The sequence below is a fragment of the Loxodonta africana genome, chromosome 17 (assembly GCF_030014295.1).
Source record: "Loxodonta africana isolate mLoxAfr1 chromosome 17, mLoxAfr1.hap2, whole genome shotgun sequence".
NCBI classification, from domain to species: Eukaryota; Metazoa; Chordata; class Mammalia; order Proboscidea; family Elephantidae; genus Loxodonta; species Loxodonta africana.
In genome coordinates, this window is record NC_087358.1 from 62,358,171 (window position 1) to 62,374,147 (window position 15,977).

Genomic DNA, 15,977 nt, shown 5'->3' on the forward strand with positions numbered 1-15,977 from the left:
GTGGGAGAAACTTACTGAAGCTCATTTGCTGCTAAGTCCTCTCCTTTTAATTTACAACTTTACTCGAGACCTTGGAAGGTTCAGGAGAAATAGAGGTGGTTTCTTTACTCTGCATGCATGAAAAATGAAGCGGGGAGCTGGCGGCAAGTTAGTGAGGGAGAAGACAGAAATGTTGACGGAGTATAGTGGGGTGGGTCAGGGAAGGCGTGTCAAGGCTGAAGGGAGAGAGAGGCTCGGCTGGAATCACGGACCCCTTGAGACGCCTCCAAATTGACCCTGGGATTTATGAGGAAGTCATGGCTTAGAGGAGAGAGGTGAAATTAGAGTAGCTGATGAAAAAAGAAGTAAAAAAAATTCCTTCAGTACTTACCCTTTCCCCAGTTCTCCCTCAGATTTTCTACCCCTTCCTCCCTTGGTTCCTGACCTGCTGCCTTTGGACGTTAAGTGCACCATTTCCCCTGGGTCCATGCCCTGCTGCTCCCAACATCCCAGAGCTGCTCCCCTCTCTGGTGTTTTTCTGTCACTCTCACCACACTGTGTTGCGAAATAATCTTTCCATTACTCATGTTCTTGTAGCAAACAACAATGATCTGCTTTAAATATCAAAGCAAAAACTGTGGTTCTCCAACAGAGTATACATATGTGCAGGTCAGTATGTTTCTAGGCAGTTGAAGAATATATGCAAGCTCAGAGTAGAAGTATCAGAGAGTGGGAAGAGAATGGCACCCAGAATTAAAAGATGGGGGACCCAACTCTGCCAGTGTCAGCCCTCTTGACTTCTCAAAGTCAAAAGAGGAGTCTATAGTTCTCAATGTGGCCCTCCTCTGCAGGGGAATGTGAAAGGTTTGATTCTGGTTAACACAATGAGGGCTCAGGCTGGAGGGGCGCGACTGGCTGAGAATCAGGGCTACTGAACATTCTAAAATGCATGGGGCAGTCTCACATCACAAAGAACTGTCCCCCCTCAAAATGCCAATAGTGCTCTTATTGAGAAACACCAATGGTTAGAATCTTACACTTAAGTGGGATATAGAGAAATTAGGAGACTCACGAAAAGAACTGTGAAGATATATAACATTTTGGATTTTATAATTTTATAGGAGAAGTTCTTAAAAAATGGTTCTATCTCTTCCAAAGAGAAAAAGGATGGTTTAAGAGCTGAATCCTTGATCGTGCTGGGGTGCTCTGACCAATTCTCTCTCTCCACCAAAGAAAAAAAATTAACATTTAATATGAGGTCAGGAATTACGTAGGATTTCTTGACAACAAGGGTTTTAAGAAAAGAGAACCTATATTAGGTTAAAAAAAAAAAAACTGGATCCCTGGCTGTGAAGGTTTTAAAATAAATAATTCTTATTGGTTTCAGGCACATCAAGTGGGATCTTGCTTGTGGACTACCAGTTGTCATCAAGTTGATTCCAACTCACGGTGAACCCATGTGTGTCAGAGAACTGGGCTCCATACAGTTTTCAGTGGCTAATATTTCAGAAGCAGATTACCAGGTCTTTCTTCTGAGGTACCTCTGGGTACACTTGAACCTCCAACCTTTTGATTAGCAGCAGATAGCATTAACCATTTGTACCATGCAGGGACTCCTTCTTGTAGACTTTGTTGTTGTTGTTAGTTGTCATCAAGTCAATTTTGACTCATGGAGACCCCATATATGCAGAACTGTGCTCCATAGGGCTTTCATGGCTGCGACCTTTCAGAAGCAGATCACCAAGCCTGTCTCCTGAAGTGCCTCTGGGTGGGATCGAATAGCCAACCTTTCAGCTAGTAGTAGTCCAGCGCTTAAATGTTTGCCCCACCCAGGGACTCCCATTTGTAGATTAGCGAGGACCATTTAGGTAGCTTGTCATGGCCTTTCCCACCCTTCTGTTTCTACAGATATGTTAGGTTCAATATACGATGATATCCTACCAAACGGACAGCCTGGAGGATGGAGGCATAACTTCCCATCCACTCCCTCCCGCAGTAAGTGCCCCCATACCCCACACTTAGAGTGAGTTAATCGTGAGGCCCAGCAATGAAGGGTGCACAGGGAAAACTGGAGCCTAGCCCAGTACTGCAGCAAAATCTACTTTGATTTCTCAGTAGAAATAAAAGAAAGAAAAAAACAACCACAGTAAAGGGCTATTAAGGGGGGAAACATTTGTCACTGTGGACAGAATAAAAAGTCCTACCAAATGAAGTAAATAGCTGTGGAGAAAGACATGTCATTCTGGTGAAAGGACTGTGTTCCTTCTCCGTAGCTCTTCATTTAGTTTTCTTCCCCTCAATGTAACAAGCCTTAGCCTATACTCTGCCCCTTTCTTCTTTTAGGAAAGATGCTTGGACTGAATTTAGCCTTCGCTTAGGTCTTTGTAGGAAAGTACTTTCAGAATAAAAGTCTTTTGCTTGGTACTACATCTCAAAGCAAAACATGTACTTCCAAAATAAGATGCTTGTGTTCCTAGCAATCTTTTTCCTTGAGCAAGCAACAAATGTTTTAATGATTTTTCCAGCTGTTAATATGCACACATAAAAAGTGGTTTTATCATTATAAATAATAGGGAGAGTACCCCTTAGTAGAACGAAATGAAAACATTCTGGCCACTGAGACTTTATAATTTAAAAAATGTCAAAATGATAAAACTAGCCGATATTCACAAATGCAGTTTTGATTTTCAGTGATTCAAAATATAATGTACCCACATGGTCTTAATTAATTGAAAATAATTAACAAAATATGATAAATGTAGACATTCGATATAAATTTATTGAATCTGTTGAGTTAGAATTTAAAACAAAATTTGTTTTAAGACAATGTGGGAGATACTGTGTCTTTAATATCCTTGTAACATCCCTCAGGGTATTCAATGATAAGTATGTGAAGTATGAGAAGTGGCACATCAAATTACACCTACCGACCAATAAAATCAAAGAATTAAACTGAACTCTGTGTACAATCGGCTTCCAGAAATCTTACTGCAATATAGTAGGACTACTATTCACTTAAAAAAAATCCCTAAAATTACTATCTTCAATAAGAGAAATAGAAAAATTAACACAAACCTTAAAATCACCAGCAGTTCAGAAGACAAATGTACTCTCTGGGGACTTGACTGAAACAACACGTTCACAAGAGTCTTTTAAATGGAATCAGTTCACAAAGGAAAGCCCAAGGAAGACAGTGTGGCTCTGACATGCCAAATGCTCCTGGAAGCAAGAGGAAAAAAAGTACACTGTTAGGAAAAGTCCAAAATACCATTATTTGCAGTCACAACCATTGTGGTCAGAGAGTACTATATTGGCACCTACTGTCTAGGGTTGCTATAAGTCGGAATCGACTCGACGGCAGTGGGTTGGTGGGTGGTTATCATTGTTGTTGTGTACTGTGGAGTCGATTCTGACTCATAGCAATCCTGTGTGACAGAGTAGAATTGCCCTATAGGGTTTTCTTGGCTGTAATTTTTATGGAAGCAGATTGCCAGGTCTTTCTCTCATGGAGCCACTGGGTAGGTTGGAATGACCAACGTTTTGGTTAGCAGTCAGGCACTTAACCATTGCACCACCAGGACTCCTTAGCATTATGTTATTTTCTATTAATTTTTACTGACAATCTTCTTAGCCATAAATGGCATGGTGATACATTCACTTTTCAGCACTATATTTATACATTTCTAAAGGTCTGGAGTATTTTATGACTAAGCACACTTCTTAGTTCTGTCCCCCTGATCTAACCAGGCTGGGATTGAAAAACTGTTGACAGAACATGAGCACATAGACAACACTTTATTTACTGAGTACCTACAGCGGTGAGGCACTACGAAAGGGGCTTTGCACACATGGACTCTTTAATCTCAACAGCAGCCCTGCAAGTGGATAGCACTGGCTCCAACTGACAGATGAGTTAAAGCATGTATTTTTGAGGTCAGACTTAGAATCTGGGTCTATCAAAGCCCAAAGACCCCAGAGCTGGCTCTTCTCCTCATTTCATGCTGTGCGCTACATGATTAAAAAAAAAAAAAAAATTTATATTAAGAAAACATTCTGCATTCCACTTTGGTGAGTGGCATCTGGGGTCTTAAACACAAGCAAGTGGCCATCTAAGATGCCTCAATTGGTCTCAACCCACTTGGAGCAAAGGAGAATGAAGAACACCAAAAACAAGGTAATTATGAGCCCAAGAGACAGAAAGGGCCACATACACCACAGACTACATCAGCCTGAGACCAGAAGAACTAGATGGTGCCTGGCTACAACTGATGACTGCCTTGACAGGGAAAGCAACATAGAACCCCTGAGGGAGCAGGAGAGCAGTGGGACACAGACCTCAAATTCTTCTAAAAAGACCAGACTTAATGGTCTGACTGAGACTAGAAGGACTCTAGAGGTCATGGTCCCCAGATCTTCTGTTAGCCCATGACTGGAACCATTCCCAAAGCCAACTCTTCAGAGGATTGGACTGGACTACTATAAGAAAATGATATTGGTGAGGAGTGAGCTTCTTGGCTCAAGTAGACCCATGAGACCGTGTGGGCAGCTCCTGTCTGGAGGGGAGATAAGAAGTCAAGGGGAACAGAAGCTGGCTGAATGGACACGGGAATACAGGGTGGAGAAAAGGAGTGCGCTGTCTCATTAGGGGGAGAGCAACTAGGAGTATATAAAAAAAAATAGCAAGGTGTATATACATTTTTGTATGAGAGACTGAATGGATTTGTAAACTTTCACTTAAAGCACAATAAAAATTTTTAAAAATTAAAAAAAAAGATCTCATCACAAACGAAATTGATAAGAAAACGGATAATGCCACAATGATAGCAAATTAATTTAAGTATTCCTAAATTAAGAAATTTCCTTTTCCTAATTTGGCCTGGTGGCACAATGGTTCAGTGCTCAACTGCTAACCAAAAGATTGGTGGTTTGAACCCACCCATCTTCTCTGTAGGAGAAAAGACCTGGTGATCTGCTCCCACAGAGACTACAGCCCGGGAAACCCTGGGGCAGTTCTACTCTGTTATATGGCGTTCCTGTGCTTTAGAATTGACCTGACGGCACCTAATAACAACAACAACTATTTGCTATATTTTTATACCAAATGTCTTACTAAGTCTGATCCCATCCATAGAAACGCAGGCACGTAGCTTTCAGCAGTGTACTTTTCCTCTTATCTTTCTTCCTTATGCAAAGAGAGCAGCCCTATTGAGAACCACGCAGGTCTATGGGCTGAGTACAGCAAGGAGAACAAAGGAAACTTTTTGCCTTCCTGTGGCCCCATAACACACATGACCCACGGTTCCTTTGTTGTCACAGTAAGAGTGGACACTAGGTTTTCCTGATGCAATTAGGAACACAACCCACGTCTTCTGAGGATATCACCTGAGTATCTCCTCATGGCTGTTGTTGCTGCCGAGTAGGTTCTGACATGACAACCCTATGTATAACAGAATGAAACGGTGCCTGGTCCTGTGCCATCTTCATGATCAGTGGTAATTGGACCATATTCGTTGTGATTCCTAAGGTTTTCATTGGCTGGTTTCTAGAAGTAGACCACCAGGTCTCTCTTCCTAGACTGGAAGCTCTGCTGAAACCTGTCCACTATGGGTGGCCCTGCTGGTATTTGAAATACTGGTGGCATAGCTTCTAGCATCACAGCAACACACGAACTACAACAGTATGACAAACTGACAGACAGGTGGTCGTCCTCATGGCCACATCCGTCTTAACGGCTAAAGGTAACTGAGCAAGGCTCACAGGGCTCCATTGGGATTTCCATTCTCCTTTTTAGTCAAATACCTACACACTTCCAATGTTTCTAGTGCCAACACAGAGAGCTGCAGAGCTTACCCTCCACCAGGTGTTTCAATACCCGCTCTTACACAGTGTGTTACGGTCACTGCACACCAAGTAAACACTCCAAAATTTCCCTCAAAGTGCCAGTTTTTAATGCCTTAGAGTTTCATCTGCATTTTGGAACCTTCCCTCTTATCTATACTATACTTGGGAAGCTCCTCAGAAAGGCCAGAAAATGATGGAGACAGCAAAGTCACTGACAACTTTCTGAAATTTTTTTTTTTTTTTTGGCAACAGATGTTGAAGTCATGAATAAAGAAACAGAGGAAATGATCGATAACATCTTCAAGGTTCTGCAGGCCTGAAGCTGGGATTTCTACATGGGGGAATAGAAAGGACAGAGCAAACAGAGCTGGTTTATCTTTGCATGAAAGAAGGAAGAAGAACTCAACAAAGAATGGGGGGGGGGGGCGGGGAAATATTTGTACCATGAAATCTAACCTAAATGACAGAAATAAAAAATAAATCCTCTTCTTAAAACTTCACATACTAGCATCTGTTTTTTATCACAACACTTAAAGACAAAGTTCTACATTACATGCATAAACTAGCAGGCCCCATTTCCCATAAAATTCCCATGGCAACTTTTAAGCATTCATTCAGCCAGTACTTATTAGTGTCAATCAATAAGCCAGAAAATTCCTGCAATATGGAAATAAGCGATACTGTCTTTTTCTCAAGCATCTTACTGTCCTGTATAACCAAAACCCATTGCCGTTAAGTCGATTCCAACTCATACTGACCCCACATGACAGAGTAGAACTGTTCCATAGGGTTTGCAAGGCTGTAATCCTCACAGAAGCAGACTGTCACATCTTTCTCCCTCGTTGCGCCTGGTGGGTTCAAACCACTGACTTTTTGGTTAGCAGCTGAGCACTTTAACCACTGTGCCACCAGGGCTCCTGTAGGGTAATACAGCTAGATGTCAGAAAGGAGAGGGAACCTATAAGTGTTTGATGGAATGGGATCTGGAATCAGACTGCCTGAGGGTGTTCCTGCTTCGTCACTTACTAGCTGTCTGTCTTTAGGCAAGGTACTCAACCTCTTCGGCCCCAGCTTCCTCATCTGCAAAATGCAGTAAAAAATCCATTTCCCACACAGGTTTTTGTGAGAATTAAGGAAAATAATCCATATAAAGCTCTTGGCATGGTGAGAGACACATAGTAAGAACTCATCAAGTGTTAGAAAGTAGTAGTAGTGTTGCCAATTGATAGCATGAGTGACATAAGGGATTAAAAGTGCTCTGAAGCTCCACCGGAATTGGAGGTCCTACCTGTTGGGATGAGGGAAATCAAAAAGGCTTCAGTGAGGAAGTTAGTGTTGAAGATCTGCCATAACTGAACAAACACAAATGATTGAAATAGAAACCCTCCGATGATAATTGACAAGTTAGAAAGTGAGCCACTTTAGGGGGAAAAAAATAAACCCATAAGATTAGGCATTGTTTTCCAGGATTTGGTGTGAAAGTACACAGATAACCGCCATAAGGACACAGTCAGGAAATGACACAAAGAAGAAAATCTATGTATTGCTGTTAAGAACCACACAGTATCCCACTGAACTCTGCTCTATACAACTGTAATCCAAAATGACACCAGGGCTTTGATGGGACTTGGCAAGCTCTAGACACACCATTTTTAAACTTAGCCTCAAATTTAAATCATAGGGTTTGTGACTCAAATCTCCCATGTGACCTTTACAGGGCATTGTTCAAGAAAACATGCCTGTCACTGTGGAGAGAAACCATACGCCCTTTTATTCTGGAAAGTGTAATGAAAAGATGTACAGTATTCTTACAAGCACAGAGCCACAAAATGACTGTGGCTGTGGTTCTCCAGAAACAATGAAAACAAAGACCCTATTTGATTTCGTATCCTCCGTTTAGAAATGTTGTCTTATCACGTTAATAAACATCCTGATTTCCCTCAAATTCTGCGCTTTATTTAATTCAAACAGAAGCTTGGCAAGAATCTCACCATTTATGGATTTAAAATACAGTCCCTCCGAATACATTCCTTTTTCAAGGGCTCACTGAGCCAGGCTACTTTGTCCTTGCCAAACCCATAGGATATTGCATTAAAGAGCTCAAAACACACCGTGTCTTGGATTCTCCCACCCCCTCCTGCCTCCTAGCTCTCGAGGCTGTGCTGAAGGACAGTGAACCAACAAAAGATCTGGTGTCATCTTTCACTTCTCACCCTCCCTTATCCCTTCTACTGAACCATGAAAGCCTATCACATATATGCCGGTCTTTCTGGCTTATTCCTTTACTGAATTCCAAACCATTCTAGCATCACATAAAGGAACAAAGCTTAGAAGATAACACCTCATGCAGCAACGATGAACTTTAGTTCCTCCTATTGGCCGTGCTCTTGCTCAGTCTTGGGACTTTGCACTTATTGTTCTGCATGTTTGGAAAAGGCCCTTGCCTTCTCCCTCTTTACCTGGCTAACTTAAAGCAATTTCTTCCATTTCAAAAACAAGACAAAACATTGTGTTGAGTCGATTTCAGCTCATGACAACCCCATGTGTTACATTGCATAACAGCTCCACAGGGCTTTCTTGGCTATAATCTTTATGGAAGCAGACTGCCAGGCATTTTCTTTCTTGGTGCCATTGGGTGGGTTTCAACCACACTAGAAGTCACACCTTTATGTAACCCCTCCTCAGAGTATGGTCTAGATCTAGTGTCTTCTAATGAATACCAGTTGACATTTAGTTGACTCTGACTCATAGCAACCCCATATCCATCAAAATAGAACTGGGCTCCATAAGGTTTTCAATGGTTGATTTTTCAGAAGTAGATAGCCAGGCCTTTCTTCCAAGACACCTCAGGTGGACCCAAACTTCTAAATTTTCTGTTAGCAGCTGAGTGTGTTAACCATTTGTACCACCCAAGGACTCCTCTAATGAATAAAATGTGGCAAAACTGATGTCAAGTGACATCTCTCTTCCCTTTTCTATGAAGTCAGCCGTCGTGTTGTGAACTGTCCTGTGGAGAGGTCCATTTGGCAAGGATCAAAAGGAAGTTTCCAGTCAATAGCCAGGAAACTGAGGCCCTAAGTCCAACACGCTGTGAGGAAGTTAATCCTGCCAACGCCACTGAGTGAGGTCAGAAATAGGTCCTGCCCCAGCTGAGATGACTATGGCCCTACCCAACACCTCAGCTGAAGCTTTGTGAGAGACACTGAGCTGGAAGACACAGCTAAGCCATGCCCAGACTCCTGACTCGTAGAAATTGTGAGATAAGAAATGAGTGTTGTTTATAACCATTCAGAATAATTTGTAATGTAGCAAATACATAACTAATATAAGATTCCTCCCCCTCCAGAACATTTATCCCACTAAGTTATAATTACGTTTTAAATTCCTCTCTCACCTGTTGAGTTAAAAGCTCTGTCAGGACAGGGACCATGTCCATCATGCTGGCAACAAAATTTACAGCTCCCACCACTGGGCCCAGCATATGACAGGTTCTCAGCTTCTCAATATATATTTGCCAAATGAGCAAGTGAGTAAGCGATAAAGCCTCAGCAGCAGTGTCTGCACGTAACCAAGAACAATGGAACGATCACCACGCTAACTTCTTATTGTCTATAATTACAGGTATGGCGTAGTGGTTAAGAGCTCAGTTGCTAACTGAAAGGTCAGCAGTTCGAATCCACCAGCTGCTCCTTGGAAACCCTATGAGGCAGGTCTACCCTGTCCTAAAAGGTTGCTATGAGTCGGAATCGACTCAATGGAAACGAGTTTGCTTTTTTTTGGTTTAAGAAAGGTACAAATAAACCTGAAAATTGTAAGATGAAACACACACCCCTTCACAATGATAAGTTGAAATGAGGCAAACTGTGACACTTGTGGTGGCTGGGGTGGAGATTTTCATGGGTATGGAGAATAAGACTAGAGCATGAATTCCAGAACAATAAATGTGAAATTTTGTAGATGGCTTAGCACAATTAGAAGTGTTTTTGTATTAGATGGATTTTGATTAGGAACATGTTTCTGGAAGATGAATGTTATACCAGTGTTTAGAATAAAAAAGTAGGAGTTATTGCTAAGTGGGGGAATGAGAGAGACAGCAGTGGAACCAGAAAGGAAGGGCAGGGTAGGAGAAAAATACAGAGAAGTAGAAGAAATTAGTGTTCAGCTAAATGGAATTGATGATGAGAGAGAAGAAATAGTCACAGACTATGAGAATATTTTGAGCCTGGGCCTGAGGAAACTGTAAGAACACTGACAGAATGTAGAAATTCAAGACAGGGAACTGTTATCTGTCTGCATGCTTAGGGAGTAGAGAGAGACAGTGACTTAACTTTCAGTTATATTGACTTTGAAAAATGACGCATCCCTTCCTATGTTTATAAATACTGAAAAACAGAAGCTTGATAAATCTTTTTCCTAAAGATCAGTAGAGAATATCAAGGACTATGTCTTTAAGTTTTTTTTTTTTTTTTAAACTGGGCTATAATTTTCATAAAGTCAAATGCACAGATCTTAAGTGAATATAGTTTGATGAGCTTCATCAAATGTACACTTCAAAGTAACCTGCACACTAACCCTACACACTACTCAAGGTAAACAACAGTTCCACGACTCCAGAAAGTTCCTTTACAGCTCATCCTTCCCCTCAGTGGAGTTTTGATTCCTATCACCATAGATGGTTTTGCCTGTACTTGAACTTCATACACATAGAATAGTATAGTACGTATTCTTTTATATCTGGCTTCTGTTGCTCAACATAATGATTATGATTTATTCATGCTGTCAAATACATTAGTCCATTCAGGAGTATTATTCCATTGTATAATTGAGTAGTATTACACTGTGTGAGATTTTAATTATATTAATATATCATAATTTATTATCCATTCTTCTGTTGATAGATGTTGTAAACATCCTTGTACAAGGCTTTTTGTGTATATATGCTTTCATTTTTCTTGGGTAAATACCTGGTTTTGAAATCGCTGGGTGATGGGGAAGGTGTGTGTTTAATTGCATAAGAAACCATCAATTCTCCAAATATGGCTGTAACATCTTATACACTAACCAGCACTCTCTGAGACAGTTCCAGTATCTCCACGTCCTCATCAATACTTGGTGTTGTCAGTCCTTTTTAGCCATTCTAGTGGGTGTGAAGTGGTTCTCAATGTGCATTTTCCTGATGACTGATGATGTCACTATTAGATTTACAAATAATTATTGGATATTCTTATATCTTTTTTGTTAAATTTCTGTTCAAATAATTTGCCTATGGGGTATTAATTATTTGTCCTTTTTTCACTGAGCCCTAGAGGTTCTTTATGTATTCTGGATTCAATTCCTTTGCCATACATAGGTGTTACAAATTATTTTCCCTGATCTGTGACTTGCTTATTTTAACAATGTCTTTTAATTGAAGAAGTTTTTCATTTTGATGAAGTCCAATTTGCCATTTTTTCCTATAAGGTTAATGCTTTTGATATCCTAAGAAACAGCTGCCTTCTTTCTAAGACATCCTTACACATTTTATTCAATAAACTTCATAATTTTTGCTTTTAGGTAAAGAACTACGATACCTCTAATTTTTGTGTATGGTGTGAGGCAGGGATTGAGGTCCATTTTTCTTCAATACAGTTAATGAGTTGTTATAGCATCATTTGTTGATGAGTCTTTCCTTTCCCCACTAAATTGCCACCTTTGCTGAAAATCAATTGACTGAAGAAGGTCACGTCTATTTCCTCACAGTCTATCCTAATTCATTGATCTATCTGTCTAACCTTATACAATATTATATTTTCTTAATTATTGGTACTTTTTGTATTAACTCTTGAAATCAAGGAATGTGAGTCCCACAACAGTGTCATACATTTTTTCAAAACTGTTGTGGCTTTCCAAGGTTTTTGTATTTCCATATAAATTTCAGAACTGACTTGTTAATTTCCACCAAAAACAAAACAAAACAAAAAAAACTACCCTTTGGGGACTGCGTTCAATCTATACGTTATTTTGGGAAGAACTGACACCTTAACAATAATAGAGTCTTCCATTTTATGAGCACAGTATATCTCTCCATTTGTTTAGGTCTTCTTTAATTTTTCTTAGATATGTTTTTTTAACTTTTAGTGTACAGACCTTGCACTTTTTTCTGTAAATATATTCTTAAGTAACTTATAGTTTTGATACTATTTAAGTGGCATTTGTATATATATGTGTGTGTGTGTATATATATATATAAATTGTGCTTTAGATGGAAGTTAACAGAGCAACTTATTTTCTCATTAAACAATTAATACACGAATTGCTTTGTGACATTGGTTGCCAACTCCAGGATGTGTCAACACTCTCCCCTTCTCAACCTGAGGACCCTCATTTCCATTCATCCAGTTTTCCTGTCCCTTCCTACCTTCTTGTCTTTGCTTTTGGAGTGGTGTACCCATTTAGTCTAGTACACATGGTTGAACTACTTGTGTTACTGTTTGTTTTATACTCCTTTCTCATCTTTGGCTGAAGGGTGAACTTCAGAAGTGACTTCGGTACTGAGTTAAAAGGGTGTCCGGGGGCCATACTCTCAGGGTTTCTCTAGTCTCTGTCAGACTAGTAAGTGTGGTCTTTTTTTGATTAGTTTGAACTTTGTTCTACATTTTCCTCCAGCTCTGTCTAGGACCCTCTGTTGTGGTCCCTGTCAGAGCAGTCTGCAGTGGTAGCTGGGCACCATCTAGTTGTTCTGGACTCAGTCTTGTGGAAGCTGTGGTAGTTGTACCCATTAATCCTTTGGACTGATATTTTCCTTGTTTCTTTGGTTTTCTTCATTCTCCTTTGCTCCAGATGGGGTGGGACCAACAGATGTACCTTAAATGGCTGCTCATAAGCTTATAAGACCCCAGGCGCTACTCATCAAAGTAGGATGTAGAACATCTTTTTTACAAACTATGTTATGCTAATTGAGTTACCTGTCCCCAGAGATCATGGTCCCCAGCCCTCAGTCTAGTAACTTGGTCCCTCAGGGAATTTGGATGTGTCTATGAAGCTCCTGGAGCCCTGGTGGCACAGTGGTTAAGAGCTCAGCTGCTAACCAAAAGGTTGGCAGTTCAAATCTACCATCTACCAGCTGCTGCTTGGAAACCCTATGGAGCAGTTCTACTCTGTCCTACAGGGCTGCTATGAATAGGAATCGACTCAACGGCAACACGTTTGGTTTTTTTGGAGGGGGGTTTATGAAGTTTCCATGACTTTACTTTGGTCAAGTTGTGCTGACTTCCCCAGTATTATGTACTGTAAGTGGTATTGTTTTTAATTTCATATTCCATTTTCCAATTGTTTCTTGGTGCATAGAAATATAATTGATATTTGGTATTGGCTTTGTATCTTATAACCTTGCTGAATTAGTTTTTTGCTAAACTCATATAGATCTTTGGTTACCTTAAATTTGTCTATGCACATGATCATGTCATCTGTGAACAAAGAAAGTTTTATTGCTTCTTCCTTTCCAGTCTATGCTTTTTAATTCTTTTCCTAGCCTTATAGTTTTGGCTAGGACTCTGGCACAATGTTGAACAGGCTTGATGAAAGTGACAACCATGTCTAGTTCTTTACTAGGAGGAAAGCATCCATTGCTTCAACATTGTTAGTGGTAGGTTTTTCATAGATGCCCTTTATCAGATTAAGGAATATCTCTTTTGTTGTTCGTCTTGTTCGGAGCTTTCATCTTGATTAAGTATTGTATTTTGCCAAATGTTGTTTCTGTATCTATTGCGAAAACCAAAAAACCAAACCCCTTCCCATCGAGTCGATTCCAACTCATAGCAACCCTATGGGACAGAGTAGAACTGCCCCATAGAGTTTCCAAGGAGCGCCTAGTGGATTCGAACTGCCAACCTTTTGGTTAGCAGCCGTAGCACTTGACCACTATACCACCAAGGTTTCTGTATCTATTGAGAGGACCACATAATTACCCTGTAATCTATCAAAGTGTATTGATTTTTTTTTTAATGTTAAAGCATACTGGCATTCCTGGAATAAACTCGATTTGGCTGTGATCCTTTTTAGGTACGATTGCATTCTTTTTTCCTAATTGCTTGTTCCTAAGTTTTGTGTTGGTAACCATAAGGCATAATGATGTACGATTTTTTAATAACGTCTTTATCAGGGTTTGGTATCAGGGTTCTGCAAGCCTCAGAAAGTGACGTGGGAAGTGCTCCCTCTTCCTCTATTTTTTGTATCTGGTTAAGAATTAGTATTATTTCTTCCTTAAATGTTTGAAAGAATTCAGACCAAAATCATCTGAGTCTGGAGTTTTCTTTCTGGGATGGCTTTTAATTATGAATTCATTTCACTTAACAAATACAGAGCTATTCACATTTTTTGATTCTTCTTGTATTAGTATTAGTAAGTTACATCTTACTAAACAAGAAATTTGTCTATTTCATCGATGATGACTTTATCTTTTAGTGCTTCACACACCTTATAGTAACAAAATCTCTGCACTTCTGTGTTTTCCTCTCCACTTCACTTGACTAAACCATATACATATCTTCGGAACTCATTTCCTTCGTATTCAGCTCAACGTTATTTATTCTCTTCTATTAGCTTCTCCAGCCCTTGCTGATTTAATACTGTACTGCCTTATATATATTTTTAAGTTATCTTTCATTAGTTTCTTTTTATCTCTGAAAATAGATTACAGGGTTTTTGAGGGCAGAAGCTATGTTGCATACTTCACTGTTCTCCATAGCACTGAGTATAGTCCTTTTAGCATTCAATATATATTTACGAAATTCTTGACTTGTTCACTATGTCACTTAGCTCAAACATCTATTGGAGATGAGCCTGAAGCATCTAATAGCATCAAAAAGCAAAGAAGTGTTAACAACAATGACGATAATAAAAAGAAAGGTGGGCACGTCAAAAGGACACAGAAACCAACTTGAGTGTCCAATGACCAAAGCTGGAACAATTTCAGAAACAAAATAATGATTGCTGTTATGGATTGAACTGTGCACCCCCAAAATATGTGTTGGAGTTCTAACCCATGTACTTGTGGATGTAATCCCATTTGGAAATAGGGTTTTCTAATGTTAATGAGGTCATACCACTATAGTGTGTGTCTTAAACCTAATCACTTTTGAGATATAAGAACAGATTAGACAGAGACAAGTGAGTACAAATGGAAGAAAGATAGATGCCTTGTGGAGATGGCCAAGGAACCAAGGAACACCAAGAAACACCGGGGTTAGAGAAGCTGAGAGAAGGATTTCCCTGCAGACCTGATAGAGAGACTTCCCCTAGAGCCAGTGCCCTGAGTTCAGACTTCTAGCCTCTTAAAATGTGAGAAAATAATCTTTTGTTCTTTGAAGCCACCTACTTGCAGTATGTGTGTTACAGAAGCACTTGGAAACTAAGACAACGGTGTTGGACTATAAAGCCCAAAGAATAAAATAAATATTCTTGAGTCCATGATGACATAAATGATTGAATAATAAATGGGAGAGAAGAGACAAGTCTTCCTTGCAAGTCTTCCTTCCTTCCAAATAATAAATGTTGAAAGAATGAGGGAAATAGAAAATAGAGCAACCAGTAGTAATTATTCCAGGCAAGGGCCACTGATGAATACTAAAATTCTTGGCCAAAACTTTAAAGAGAAGCAAGATAGTTAAATAGCCTCAAAGTTGCCTGCCTAAAATATTTATTAATTACTGTGGTGCTTTTAACATATACATAAAATTTTTGATACTCCTCCCTCCAGGAAATGGAGTCCAGTTTCTCTCTCTCTCGCTGTATGTTAGATTTTAGTGAATTTGCTAATAATTAATATAATATGGAAAAAGAAAATAGTAACTCTGGAGAAGCCTGGAAGACATCACTTTAACCAAGGAATCAAGGTTAACGGCACCTGTAAAAAGTATCGTGTATACCTGATATTACATGGTGAGAAGATCACTTTACAAATACTTGACCAGTAGTCTCCAAAACTGTCAAAGTAATGAAAGACAAAGAAAAACTGAAATTGTCACAGACTGGAGGAGACTAAGGAGGCATGATAACTAAATGCAATGTGGTATCCTGAATCGGAGCCTAGAATAGAAAAAGAGTGTTGGTGGAAAAATTGGTGCAGAATGAATAAAATCTGGAGTTCAGCTCATGGTATTGTACCAGTGTTAATTTCT

The 15,977-nt window shown here is 39.8% G+C and overlaps 1 protein-coding gene across 12 annotated transcripts in view; it reads right to left on the reverse strand.

Moving 5' to 3' along the window:
- ENOX1 (ecto-NOX disulfide-thiol exchanger 1) overlaps window positions 1–15,977 on the reverse strand; it is a 744,157-nt gene that overhangs the window by 352,350 nt on the left and 375,830 nt on the right. For 9 of the 12 annotated variants that reach the window (XM_064270093.1, XM_064270090.1, XM_064270092.1 and 6 more), the window contains one exon: window positions 3,055–3,198. The exons of the other annotated variants lie outside the window; for them this stretch is intronic. The gene's annotated coding sequence lies outside the window, so the exon portion shown is untranslated. The remainder of the gene's footprint in view (window positions 1–3,054; window positions 3,199–15,977) is intronic. 12 annotated transcript variants of the gene reach the window in all.